Below are 15,095 nucleotides of genomic sequence, written 5' to 3' on the forward strand. Positions count from 1 at the left end.
CAAGTGGCTAGTGTCATGCAGCCAGCGGCCGCTAGGAGTTGCTGTTGGGCATCGGCGGAATAAAGATGGCTGCTAGTCTGCCTCAGTGTCTTCTGATGTGGTGCCAAGCAAGCAGAAGCCCCGAATGCCGTAGACACCACAAGCCAAATTCAAGCACAATAATGGCTAGTCGAAAGAAACTGAATAATATGGGCAGAAAAAAACTTTTCTGTGTTGCAAGCGAATTGCTAGGTTCTCTTGAGTAAACTCGCCTTATGAGACAAATCAAAAACATGTTGAAGCAAAGTTTTGCTTCAACATGTCATTGATAGCAAGCAGTGACCAAGGTGGATAGCGAGCCGTGACCAAGGCACGTGCAAAATCTACATGCCTCCCATTGGTGTCCTCATTGCTGTCCTCCTCATTGATGTCTACCACACATCATAGCAAAGTGAAAACTTAAAATAGTTCATTTTATAATTCAGTAGACTGCACGATCAGTAAGAGCTGCAGCAATTGTGGCTATTTTTAATTATGGGTGTTTCAATCACAGCGAAAAAGTAACACACATTTGTACCACTAATCCGCAAAGGGTTAAGACAGAATGATCAGTCCATAATCAAGTCTTAAACTAGCTACAACGAGCAATGCATGGCAATCAGTAGTGCTGCCAAAACCATGGTAAGACAAATCTAGGAATCACGAGCGCACATCATGCTCAGCATTATGGATAAAGCTTATCATAAATGTTGAATTCAATTGCAACAATAAATGAGTGCACAGGAGCCACCACTAAGCCTTCCTTGGAGCATTGAATGCAATAAAAAGTAAATAGGCTCTCAGGTTATCACTAAATGCATTGAAGTATTAACAATTACAAATGAATGACATGTAACTCACTATTTTATTCAGGGCACTGATTACACTTACACAATAATTTTGCAACACTGTGTTCAAGCAACTAATCATAGCAAATAAGCACTCACATTGAAAAATACTGTAATGCAACATAATTATACAGCTCAAAAATACAAATAACAAAAAGCACACAATCCACAAAAATATCTTGCTCTCACAAGAGCAGAATAAATTACAAAAGGGGCTCTCTAATACATTTCAAGCCAGAGATTTATTTGCAGGTACTACAGACTGACTGGTGAATGTGCATTAAACATGAGTTAAAACATTGACATTGAAATACTTGACATTTTATTCAATAGAAAAACCTCAACACTGCTGATCACCAAAGCATGTGGCGGTTTTTGCAAGAACCATTTCTGGCGGACGCATTGTCGCCACGTGCTTATCTACATTTGGGAAAAACTTGAAAAACCCTGTTGGACATTTCTTGTTTCCTCTGCTTTGAATATTATGGGGAGATGAGGGTTTTGGAAAATTTTATTAGTTGGGCAAACTCAACAAATTTGAAACATATTTAGTTTTTTCTGCCAAGTTCATATTCTTAAATATACTAAATACAGATGTTTAATACCTGTCTCAGAACAAAAAATGTTAAATTTGTGAAATATGAATTTTGAGTATTTCTTAAAGGCCTTTTCGATAATTTTACCAAAAACAAAGTATTTGGAAAAATAGCCAGAGAGCTTGTAAACTGATGATGCCATTCTTTTCGTTTCTAAGAAATTACGAATGTAAATTGGGCAGATTAAACCACGGGCAGATTTTTTCTGCTATGTATTATGATCATTGAGAATTATTTGGTGAACAATATAATCTACAAACGAATAGCATCACTGGCTACGCTACCTCACTTACAATATAGACACATAATTTGTGTTTTAAAAAGAGAATTTGTCGACAAGCTCATTAAAGGATATGCTTCATTCACATTTTAAATGGCATTCTTTTGTTTCATTGGTACCATTGAAAATCTACCAGCACTTTTAGAACATGCAGGCAGCTCTATGAGCATATTCGATTTCATTTAGATCACCATACCATTGGAAAAAAAAACATGTTGAAGAACCACTTCCCTCTTTTACGTATGCAGATACATTCGCTAAAAAAAAAAAAACAGAGTGAGATCTCTGAAATTACAAAACGGGCTAATAGCGCATGCTGCTTTTCAGCCTGTGGCTCTGGCACATACAAAAATTCTAAGACACTCGAATCCATGCAAAAGCTTCTCTTCCCGCTTATCTATGCTCATCAACTTCGTTTTACATGTACTGTACACATGTGCATTTAAATAAAAAGGTAGATGTTTTTCAGCTTGGCTACTTGCTTTCCTTGTGGTATGTATACATAGCCACAGTGCTTGTTACCATGGAAATGGTGCATCTGGCACAATGAATGGAACAAGCCACAATGTTCCACTATGCAAGCGTTCCAAGCTCTGTCATCAAAAGTGCCGTATTACATCGTGGGCAAGAATATTGAAGACAGTCTTTTGCTCTCTTGTATGCTGATTTTTTAATGCTCAGTAACTTTAAACTATGTAGCCCTATTATTCCTATTATTAAATGTATTTACCTCCTTTGTCTTTCAGTCAACATAGTCCACAAACAGAACACAGGGATTGGAAGTTTCAGGGGGCTCCCTTAATGTAAACCAAACAATACTAACAAAGTTGCAACCGAAACCAATACAGAGAAGTAACAAAGGCACACCGGAAAACAAACAGTACAGTCACACACAGTTGAAAAAACTTTCAATTCACGTGTATTCCACGACCTGTAGAAAACTTTCAACCTGGAACACATAGCCACTAGCAGCATGATGCCACTAGTGTGGCTTGAAAAACGCTTTACGCAATGCTGACAAATGAATCCAAAAAGTGCCAATTCCACAGCATTTCTATTGCTGAACATTCAAGACAAAAAAGACGAGTATGCCCGAAAACTCGTATCTTTTAAGTAACTACAACTTATCAAAAAGTAGCTACAATGTCCATCATATTGAAATTCCGGCAAAATTATTCAACAGATCCTATAATAGTAATCACAAACCTCTCCTTCAGTGAAAAATTCTTGAAAAAAATTTGCAGACATAAAGCACTGCACGTCAACCTACAAGATTTCTCCAGAGTACATGTATGTGATCTAGTAACTGATATAGTTATCTACTGTAATCAAAGCCCCCGTGCAAGTGTCAGTATTTCAACCAAGCAGTTGTGTGCCTCTGACAAACAAAAAAAACATCAAACTAGCTTGAACATCCATGTGAATCTTGTAGATGCCATGAAATGTACAAACATGTGAGCCTAATAAAAAATGATTAATAACATGATACTTCCTATAAAATTTAGACTACCAAGAAAAAAAAAAAAAGGTCACCAGAATGCAGAGAAAATGATGGATAGATAGATGAAAAACTTATGACACAAAAAACATGGTTGATCCCTCCATCATAGGAATTGATAAAACGAGAAAGAAAAACGCCTCCTTACAGATGTCATAAATGCACGTGTATTCACAATGTGTGCACACATAAGCACCATCACGTCTTAATGAAATATTTCAGCCTACCGCAGTTCATGCTGGTACTGTGTGGCATTTAGCTAATGTTCTTCCATACGCATACTTTGCATAACGTCGATTCGCAAGGTACACAAGATCTGCCAATCTTTCTAACTGCTGGGGTTTTACCAGCTGAAACAATCAAGTGATTACAAGGCAGCCTTAATGAAGCAATCAGCATTAGATTCCGCCACCTAGTGTTCTTAAATACAACCTGAAATCAAGAACACTGGCGATGCTCGATTCAGTCCCCCATTGAAATACGGCTGCCCCCGTGAGGATTCAGTCCTGAATATAAGTACACTGACATTTCATTCAGCCCCCTATCGAAGTATGGCTTCCACATAGAAGATTCAGTCCTGTGATGTCACTTGTAGAGTTATGCCCAGAGTTTTCATAAAAACTTATTACTGCCCAAGTGCTCTAGAATGCCCAGTTTGATTTAGTTTAATGTGCCTCTAACGAAAGGACTCACCAGAAATTCTACTGAAACATTCACTCGTGATGATCCAGGCGCAAGTGCCGGGTCAAGTTGCTTTTCCACGCAAACGTACGAGGACATAGGGCGCACTTATGCGGATCGCCTGCATGCATGTTCAGATGATCTCTCAATAAGCACTTTCGAGCGAAGCTCTCAGGGCAGAGGTGGCACTTATGTGGCCGCTCGTCCTTGTGGGTGTGCAGGTGTTCTACCAAATGCGGTTTCTGTGAGAAGCTGTGAGCACAGAAGTGACACTTAAATGGCCGCTCGCCTGTGTGAACCCTGAAGTGCACTCTCAGATTGAACGATCTCTCAGTCTCATAGTCGCACAAGTTACAACGGTAGCGGAATCCATGCGGCGACTTGTGACCGCCCTCACGACGTGCCGGACGTGTAGACCGCCCTGGTGCTGCACAAAGAAGATAAGACAGGTAAGCTTTGCATCGTTTTCAACAGCACAGCTTTTAGTTTGGCCAGTTTGTATGAGAAGCTGTCCATGTAAGGCGGGTTTGTGCCAAGCACCTCCGAAAACAGCACAGCCAAGCATAGTGAAGTTTAACAATGGGATGGGAAGCGAGAGTGGGGAGACTGAAGTTAGGGTGAGGAGGGAGGAAAGGTTGTGGAAGAGGAAAAATCCATAGCATAACCATGAACAGTGTAGCACAGCTAGAAATGAGACAGAGAACTAAAAAGAAGCCAGAGTGATGCAAGGGTATAGAAAGTAGGAATGGGCCACATAGATAGAGGTAGGCAAAGAGAAAAAGATAAAAGAAAACAAAAAGAAAGAAGGAGATGCAGAAATACATACAGGAAGAAAGAAACAATAAATAAGAAGATAGAAGACCTCAATCTTCATTTGCCTTTTGTTAGCTCTACTGTTTACTCAGACTGCACAGGTGTAGAAATGGCTCTGACTCGTTTACGGAAGAAACACAACGAAGATAAAATGACCTTACTCAATATTTCAAATAACAACAACGTCTTGGTTAGGAGGAACTTTTTTGACCACTTGAGTTCTTATCACACGCTAAAGTCCCAGTACACAATGGTTTCTGCTTTCACTCTTATGACAATGTAACTACAATGTCCGTAATATTGAAATGCCTACAAAATTACTGAACAGATACTACAAAGGCAATAACAAACTTCTTCAGTGAATAAGTCCTGAGGGCGATTTCCAGACACAAAGCCCAACACATCAACCTATTTAGGATGTGCACAGTGCACTGGTATGTGATTGCAAAGAATTAGAATGTAGTAAAATCTGCACACATTAAAGCTTACCGGGTTTTGTACAATACAAAAGCTTATAGGTGAGAAGCAGTCAAGGGTGGCTTCACCATAAATGACTTCTAAATCCTAGATTGTAAGCCCATAACTGAAAGGGGCCCTGCAAAACTTCTGTAAGTAACCAACTAATTGCTTCATTCAAGCGGTTTATTGCTTCACGAATTGCCTGCCGCATGTTTTAGGCACTTTCTCTTGCGTTTTGCGCTAATTGTACTTGAAAGCTATGCAGGAGGAAACGAGAAAAATGTGCCGCAATATTGAATACTTGTTTTTATTTTAGTTTATTTTTTGAATTCGTGATTTAGCTTTGGTGCGATTCCGGGCGAATGCGAGCATGTTGCGTCATCCTGTGGCAGCCAACCGTAAATATGCAGCTCACGGCGCTTAAAGCAGTTCATGGCAGCGGGCCTTTTGTTTTTCGTTGGTTCATTCCAGTTTATGGCCTCATGTGCCAAGAGATGAGAGCAATTTCTTGGTTACAATGAAAATTGTGGATTCCATCCAACGTGCTGCACTTTAATTTTTGAAGTGAATGTTCTGAGGAGCCTCTACTATCGATCGGCAGTGTTTTCTGACTACGCTGAAAAAGTGTTGCAGGGCCATTTTAAGTAGTAATATCATAGCGTGTTTCAACTCTGTCTTCAGTAACCAAATCAAATCGAGCCAATATCATACCTGGGGCATAGATTCTCCCAACATTGTGTGCTGCAATGAACTATTACATATGATTACAATACATATGCTCCATGTCGTGCCTCTACTAATTATTTAAACTACAGTGTCTTAATATACGAAACATAAGCATACACAATTACCAAAATACCCAAATCCACGTTCCTATATACAAAACCAAATGCAATAAAAGTCAATTTGATCCCCAAATATAGTCTACACAATAAGGCTTAAACAAACAGGGTACATCTAAAAAGCACCAATGAACACAAAAAAAGAAAAGAAAAGGCAGTATTAAAAACTCAACACACAGAACTACAACAAAACCATTTTCCTTAAGTCCATATTTTTTATCAACTGATATATTAATAATTAACAACTGTAATCAAAGCCCATGCAAGTGTCAGTATTTCAACCACACAGTTGTGTGCCTCTGACAAACAAAAAAACAACTAACTTGAACATTCATGTAAAACTAGTAGATGCCATGAAATGTACAAACATGTTAGCCTGATAATAAAATAATGAATTGCATGACACTTCATATAAAATGTAAAGACTATGGGGGAAAAAAAAATCAGAATGAAAAGAAAATGATGGATGAATGGATGAAAAGCTTAGACACAAAAGACACGGCTCATCTCTCCATTATAAGAATCGGTAAAACGCTAAAGTAAAACGTCTCCTTACAGATAAGAGAGCCTATACAATGCCTATTGGTGTTCAACAGCTAAAGCCCCACATCCAGGCGAAGCAGGTGCATTGCTCCATAGAGTTCGCTGCTCTATGCATTGCAGGACTATTTTTGGCATGGATTAATACTATGAGCCACACTGACGCTTTGGATAAGCTCAGCACCTGGCCGTGTGTTAAAGGGTTGATAAAATTGCGCTTCTATTGGAAACGCACTGAATAGGATGGATGTTTAGAAACGACGCTATGGTGGCTAGCATAACGATGCATTGAAGGAACTAATCGTGGATTAGACGTTCTCAAGAGTACTGCGAGAGGTAGATGTAGATATAAAAGACAGGTTTTTAAACCTTTCAAAGAAAGTGGCTGTCGCACAGTAGATAGCGTTCCCGGCAGCTGTTATGACCGACCTAGGTATTGTGGGTGGGAATCCCATTGACAAAACGGTGCTTTTTTTCTAGACGTCACTTCAGTGACAGAAGTAAGTCTCTGAAATCTTGGTGCACACCTGCACAAAGTGCTTTCACGTTTTAAAAAAATGCAATAGTAATTCAAGCATAAATTAAAACATAAAATACAGCTATGAAAACAATATTTAAAATGCAGTGTTGTTCATTTAACAGTACACTCAGATTCCTTCCACATTCTGCAACAAGAACTGAAAAACACAAAGAAAAGCAATAACGTTAAAAATAATTAAATAAGGCAACAACAGCTATCACTTCTCAAAGCATTGCGTTTTCAGAAGCAGTTTTGGAATTCGTCTTTGAAGCTTGAACAAGCAATGTTTTTACGAATAAATTCTGTTTCGATTGCAATCCCTTTCTAACCAATTAATGCACAAGAAAACTTAAAAATCACTGTTTTGCACATTCAGGCAAACATTGCATGACTTGTAAGAGTGCTTTGCTCAAAGCACATTCGAATCTACATGAGACTATCACTGCCACAAACCATGAACAAACAGCTACGATGAACTATAAGATGCTTCAGGAGCATTATTAATGTACTTTCTTATATTTCATATACAATTTCAGAGCAATTTAATGGACTCTGAAAGAAAATTGTAATGACTGAGGAATAAAAAATAACTGGTTTGTATTCATAATTACAGTGAGGCATTCCTATTACTTATCTAATAAGGATACATATTCTAAAGCTACAAGTTATCATTCTTTGTAAAACCAAAACATTTCCTGAATTTCCCTGCCATCGTAACCATGCCGACTAGTTCAATTTACTTAGAGAGTTTTCCAGAGAGATACATCTTCCAGGATGAACTGGTCGGTTAGACAATGAAAACCCCATATTCCCACTTGTTCTATAACTGCTCATTTGCAATGTGGCACATCTGATTGCTTACCACATGAAATCACTATAAGCCTGTTTTCTGGAAAAACTTTCTCTCGATTTATCATTATACAAATATTTTCCGACATTTAAAAAATAATCTTCGGCAGAGAGAGGCATCAGGTGAAAAGTGTGCTAAGCTTCAAATGAACACCACAACGGCAGTACTAGCAAGACAATAAATGTTTTGATGTGTAATAAGAAAATCTCACTGATCCATAGTAAATCTGGCATAAATAAATTTAGTGATTAAAATTTCCCATAACAATTGCATCAAATGTGAGTCATAAATAAGCACACAACCCCCCCTCTCTATAGCTTTTGTTAGATTGCAAAAAAGAAAAAAATGCAACCGAGTTTACAAAGAACAATTAAAGTACCAGAAAATAACCAAGGCATTTTCTCAAAACCTAGGGTCTCGTTCATGCACTGAACGTACTGAACTTGCTTTGAAACAAAATTTTTAAGGGGAGATGCTACTCGAAGACACTTTTTTTTTATTATTCACACTAGAGCAATGAAACTTGAGCTGTTTATGAAACTTTTTATGCTAATTTCAAATATATAATTAGTTTTCTTTCAAATTTCACACCTTTAGCTCTGCAACATGCCAAAGTGAAAACCTTATTCCTTTTGCCCTCCCTCTTTTCATCCCTAAACTTCTGTAAGTTTTTACCATTTATAGTTCATATTGCTTCAAATAAAGTGTAGAGTGCAAATAACTAATTAGGAAGCACATACAAAATATGTAATATGCGTGAAAAATAATAGACGTAAAAAGTCCATATTTCTCCTACCCTAGTGAAGGTTTACATAGAATTTTTTTATTATACAATAAAATACAGAAATTTAAACTAGATAATTGCATTTGCCATACTTTGGAAAAAATTTGGGCAAAATTTCATGCAGATCGGAGCACTAGAAGTGCCCAAAAAAAGGAGGGGCACATGGAAAAAAAAGGTGAAATTTGTGTTTTGAGAAAAACGAGTTGTAAAGTTAAAATTGAGTTTTCATTTATGAAAGATATTATTAAATCAGATGAAATTTGCACATAAAAAAAAAACAATCCTTATTGTAGGGGCTACTGTCACTAAAATACGCCAGCACCATAAGTTTCTTCCTCTCGGCTTTTTCAAACAGACACCTCACAGACATTTCGGTCACAGACAGGGCCATGAAACGCTTGCCACACTTCCGTTCCATCTGGCCATGTGCCAACTGCAAACTAGGAAGAAGTTTGACAGGACTGCGAAATTCAAACTAAGTCCAGTGTCATGCCATTTTGCAGCCACGCTTGTGCCACATACCGTCGTACATAATGGCAATGTTGTCCCTGCTAAGTTCTCTCACTGCGAGCTTTTTCGGTCTCTCAAGATTGGTGCTGACGTAATTCATTGTCGCATCACGAACTTTACAGCTGACGGGTGTGAATGACTTTTGATGCATTGGCTTTTGCAAGCCAACAACTGCCGCAAATCGGACCAGCTGCTCGTACCCTATTCCTACAGAGCGCGCTGCACAACGGCTTTCACTTGCGAGCAATGCCTTTTTTAATTCATAACAGAGATAATTACACGAGAAAAGCATTGTTCAGCTGTGCTGCTCGACAAGACATGGACACCGCAAATAGGTTTCAAAGCACATACAGGCGCGCAGCGGCCAATGGCGATCCCCGATTCGTACCATGTGATAAGCCAGTTGCGGCGCTCGAAAAACGCGCAGAAGAGTGCTTCTTTTTATTATTTCTTGCGCTGCATCAGCGAGAGAAACTGTTGTTATTTGAAGAGTGAGGCTCGACTCTTCGACTCATACGATCAACAATAGCGAGCGGCGGCGCATTATCGGCGGCGAGGTGGTCAAAGACTGCGAACTTTCGACCTTTTAACAGGCACCTTGGGCTCTTTAGATATGATTTTAAAGCATTTTCAGTTAAGTCTAGACCTGTATTATTTTTTTCATAACAGTAGAGGTACTAATCTTATCAAAACAGGCAAAAATAAAAATCGGTATTTTTGAATAAAAACTCGCATTTATGGACCCGCATCTCCCCTTAAATGCTTAACTACTGTAGTGAAACACTCAAGTACTATATGTGCTACAAGACTGCAAGAAACTTTAGAACAATATACATGTAATGAAAAAGGGAAATTACACACACACACAGTCTCAGAAAAAGCAAATTTGTGAGCCTAACATGAAAGTGATCATTTTTGGAAACAACAGACGTGCATGGAAATATCTTCGCCACTGCACTAGTGCAGTGCCGATAATGAAAACAACAATAGTCCCCAAACCTTTAGCTGCTTGCACTACGTTGCAGGACGTGCGCCACAGTAAAAGAGGGCACATTAACTTTGACCACAATAGATGCTGCCCCCCCCCACCCCCACCCCCACCATCCTATAACTCAAAATGTGACAGCCTTGGCTGGGTATTAGACATGCATCTTCGAGCATACCAACACATTTTAACTGCTAGTTGCAATAGAGGGTGTAATACTTCAGAAGCTCTGGTCCTCAGCTTAGGTTTGCACATTCAATCATGAAAACCACAGTTGCATTTTAATGAAGACACAAGGTGTAAAGACGCTCAAATATTGAAACTTGTGCTCTTTGCAAGAGCCTCAGGTCCTGAAATGAGTCTGCTGGTGCCCAGAGTAGATTCATCACACTAAGAGGATTTCTGAAAGTAAGCACTCTTAATAAGAGTTGGCCTATAACACATCAGTAATTTGCCATGCAGCAGAGCAGCTCCCCTGTGTTTCGATGGAAGCAAGTTTTTCGGCTAAGCTTTTTTCAGATTTATTGTTGTACACACATTTTTTTTTTACTCTTTTCAAGCAGAACTGTGTTTCGACAAGTACTACAGTTGATCAAGTAAAGAGCTCACAACTATTAGCAACACAGACCACAACTAGATTGCTCTAAAAGCCATAGCTAGACAATTGTAGGGATCACAAAACCACATTATTCTCAGCAATATGAATAACAAAGTATGTCACAACAATCACATAAAATGGCAACATAAGATTAATGCACTGAAGCCATGACTCAGCTTGTCTTGGAGTTTTCAACACAAACAACAGGAAATCAGTTCACAGTGAATATAATGAAATATCATAGTGAATGGAGAAACAAAAAATGACATTTTACTAAGGGCACCTGAAATACCAGTGACAATATTGAATATTACCTTGAAGTATACATTAAATATTTTATAATGACTTACAATATTCTTTCATAATAATATGGTTAAACAATTCATCACAGCAAACAAGTACTTAAATGATGAAAGGTTGCAAGAACACTACAACGTCACATACTCAAAAAGCTACAACTAAATACCTACATTATAAAGCCTAGATGCACGAAGATCCTCAAAACTCAGAAGAAAACACATTTTAAAAATGCCTCTCGCTCCTTGCAACCTATATCATATATTTATTTGTAGGTAATGAAGACTAACAGAGCAAAACTCCTTTAGCACACACAAAAATATACACATCTAAATATTCAGAACTTGAAACACTAAAAAATTCATAACACTACCAACCACCTAAGCACATAGCAGTGCTCGCAAGAAGCATTTCTGACAGATGAACGACACCATGCACTTATCAGTGATTGGTCAAGAACAAAAATTGTATAGAATCACTTTACTGCAGCAAAACCTTGGTAGAGATATTCTTTGTTTGCTTTACTTTTCTTTCATGGTGACTCTGACAGAGGTGGTCTGTCCTACATTCCACACAATTCATAAATAAGAAACTATTGGCTTGAAAAGTGTTAAAGGGTTCTAGTAACGTGCACCAAAAAAAACTACTGACGGTGACAGCTCCACAGGTGTATGAAAGGCAATAGAAGCACAGTTAAGAATTAAGGGTGAGATCAGAAAGGCCAGCAAGTTTTAATTATTGGTATTCCAGAATCTCAAGGAGCTTTATTTTATACACACAAAAGCAAGCTGTGTCAACTGAAAAATGCACCATGTATACAAGAATTGTTATAATTTTAAAGCAAGTGAGGGGATCAATGTATACTAAGTCAATTGCATTTGTGTTTAGACAAGTGAATGCCAAGGTTGCTTTTCGATGCAAACGCCAGAGGACATAATGGGCATTTATGCGGTCGATCGCCTGTGTGCCAGAGCAGATGCTCTGTCAATGAGAACCTTCGAGTAAAGCTCCGGGAACACAGGTGGCACTTGTGGGGTCGCTCAGCTCTGTGGGTGCTCAGGTGGCTTACCAGACCGGATCTATGCGAAAAGCTGCTAGGGCAGATGTGGCATTTATGTGGTCGCTCGCCGGTGTGGATGCACAGGTGGCTTATCAAATGGGATTTTTGTGAGAAACTCTGAGGGCAGGCGTGGCATTTATGTGGCCGCTCACCCCTGTGTATACGTAGGTGAACTACCAAATTGGTTCTTTGCGCAAAATTCTGAGGACACAAGTGACACTGATAGGGCCGCTCCCCTGTGTGAGTCCTCATGTGCACTTTCAGATGGGTCGAGTAATCAGTTTTATAATCACAAAAGTGACAGCGGTGGCACAATCCACGATGAGTCTTCTCACCGCCCTTAGTTGCCGGATGGCTGAATGACCCCAGAGCTGCACAAAGCAAACAAGAGAAGTGATTTTCTACCATTTCTTTTGACAAAAAAACGTGAAGAAGTTGCATTACAACTTCAACAACTTGAAATTTTTCGTCACACCAAAATATAAGTACAATAACACCTCATTAATTCAAACTCTTTATTTAGAAATACTGCATATTGTAAATAATTATAGTGTCCCTGTTCACAATCTATATTTATATGCATAAATGTAAGGGGTGTTTAGCACCAATCCAACAACATATAAAGCTTTGTGTTCCATTTGCGTTTTCCCAATTCTGATTTTGCTGCATATCCATAGAGATGAGCCGTGAGAGCCAGGAGGCAATAAAATGTAGTTATAGTAATAATGAGTTAACCTAAAAATGCCCACAGTCTTGCTTTTGCCAAAGCAAAAGAAAATAATTATAGAGAAGAAAAGAAAACGTGCTCTTCTGATCAGCTGAAAAGAAGATGGGCTTCACTGCATTAGAGTAGCATCGCGCAGACAGCATGTCGCATGCTTCAAGCAACATCAGCGCGTCATGACTTACCCTTTCTCTCAGGGAATATAAAGAAGAAAATTGATTGATATGTGGGGTTTAACATCCCCAAACCCCCATACGATTATGAGGGACGCCGTAGTGGAGGGCTCAGGAAATTTCGACCACCTGGGGTTCTTTAACGTGCACCCAAATCTGAACACACGGGCCTCCAGCATTTTCGCCTCCATCGAAAATGCAGCCGTCGCAGCCGGGATTTCATCCTGCGACCTGCAGGTCAGCAGCCGAGTACTTTGGCCACTAGACCACTACGGCGGAGCTAGAAATTAGTAAAGGATAGTCTGACAGAACTCAAGATGTATGCGAACCTTCAAGTGGTGGTTGCTCGAGCAATTGACCCAATTGCACAGCTGGCGGGGCTTTTGCCTGCAACATAGTTACTTTGTGAAAATTAATTAATGTTTTTCAGCCAGAACACAGCAAGAATCCCGTCACATTGCTCATTATTTTCATTTTTATTTAGTTTTCTAAACAGAATGGGCATCTCGATGCGCTGATGCTATGAGGTGCAGGTGACATGCTACCTGTGGGTCACAACTGTGTTGCAGTGAAGCACAACTTCCTATCAATAGGCGCGAAGTACAAATTTCTTTTTTTTTTTTTATTGACCCAATATTAGGTAGGAACAGACAAAGATGCCAAGGAGAGTATACAGGATCAGAAGTAAAGTCTAGGCTAGAAGACATCAAGTCTGGTTTGACCATGAGAAGCTTGTTAATGATAGTTAATAAGCCCATACTTTAATAACACCATAGGGCATATAACTATAACCTCAGTAACCAAATGAAGTTGAGCCTATTTTATATTTTGAGTGTAGATTCCCACAACACTGCGTGTTACGACAGTACCGTAAACACAGTCTGCATGACATCTTTCCTAGTTTCTAAACTATAATATCCTAATGAATGTGACAATTATTAACATAACCATATTCAACTAAAAGTACCAGAATACACAAATGAATGTCATTTGTGTAACTGAATTTGTGTAACTGTAACTGAATAACTGAAATGAATGTCATTTCTGTATCACTGAGTGCTAAGAAAAGTACAAAAAAAGGGCTTAAATCCATAATTTTAGAATAAGCAATGATGCTTATTGAAACAGAAGATGTGTGATGCCTGAAAAAACACAAAATGAAGCAAAGAACAGATGGCAAAATGACCAAAGTAACTATCAAGCAACCTTACCGCATAAAACTTTTTTTTATATCAAGGCAATTATGATTACTTAACCCATGCGAGCCCATGAAATGCAATCGACTATTCATCACACTAGCTTGAACAGCCATGTGAGTCTAGCATATCCTTTTTAAAGTACAAACATGTGAGGCTCAATAAAAAGAGAATAATCAAAGCGCACTTCATGTAAAATGCATAGACAACTGAAAGAAGCAGTCACAAGAAGGTCGAGGAAGGATGCAACTAAAATAACGAATGCAGTGGGTGTTCAAGTAAAATCTTTTTCCATCCAACACTGGCATCAGATTCCCTTTACGTTTCAGGACTTGGACCTAAAAAAGGAAAAAAGAACAATGCGTGAGAAACCATGAGTTAAAAGAAAAACCGCTATCAACCTCAAGACCACTGCTACATGCAATGCATTCTTGATATTGTCACGGGGTCGTGACGTGGCCAAAGACAGAAAACTTTGTGTTGGGATTTAATTGTTTATTTGGGCGAACCTGTGCCCGGTAAAGGGAAAGTAATTACAGCAGCAGTCTTGCACAGATAGCAGTCTCGGACTGATAGCGGCGAACGCAGCGTCGGCCTTCGATCAACAACTGACAAGCGGCGAAGCGCGTCGGCATTTATACCCTTGCCGTCGAATGTTCTAGCGTTATCGCTGGCGGTGGCGTAGGTTCCAGAACAATCTGTACCGTTCGCACAGTGGGCGTGATCTTATCGAAATGATCTACTACAGTCCGGAACCCTCTAGAAACCTGCAGGCGCGGCTTGCGCCGAGAATCGTGCGGTATTTCGGAACGATAACAAAAAC

General features: G+C 39.1%; 1 pseudogene; it reads right to left on the reverse strand.

Annotated features, from left to right (window-relative positions):
* Positions 1–864: 864 nt before the first annotated feature.
* Positions 865–15,095, reverse strand: part of LOC119165681 (uncharacterized) — a 108,271-nt pseudogene continuing 94,040 nt past the window's right edge.

Source organism: Rhipicephalus microplus, chromosome 8 (assembly GCF_043290135.1).
Source record: "Rhipicephalus microplus isolate Deutch F79 chromosome 8, USDA_Rmic, whole genome shotgun sequence".
NCBI classification, from domain to species: Eukaryota; Metazoa; Arthropoda; class Arachnida; order Ixodida; family Ixodidae; genus Rhipicephalus; species Rhipicephalus microplus.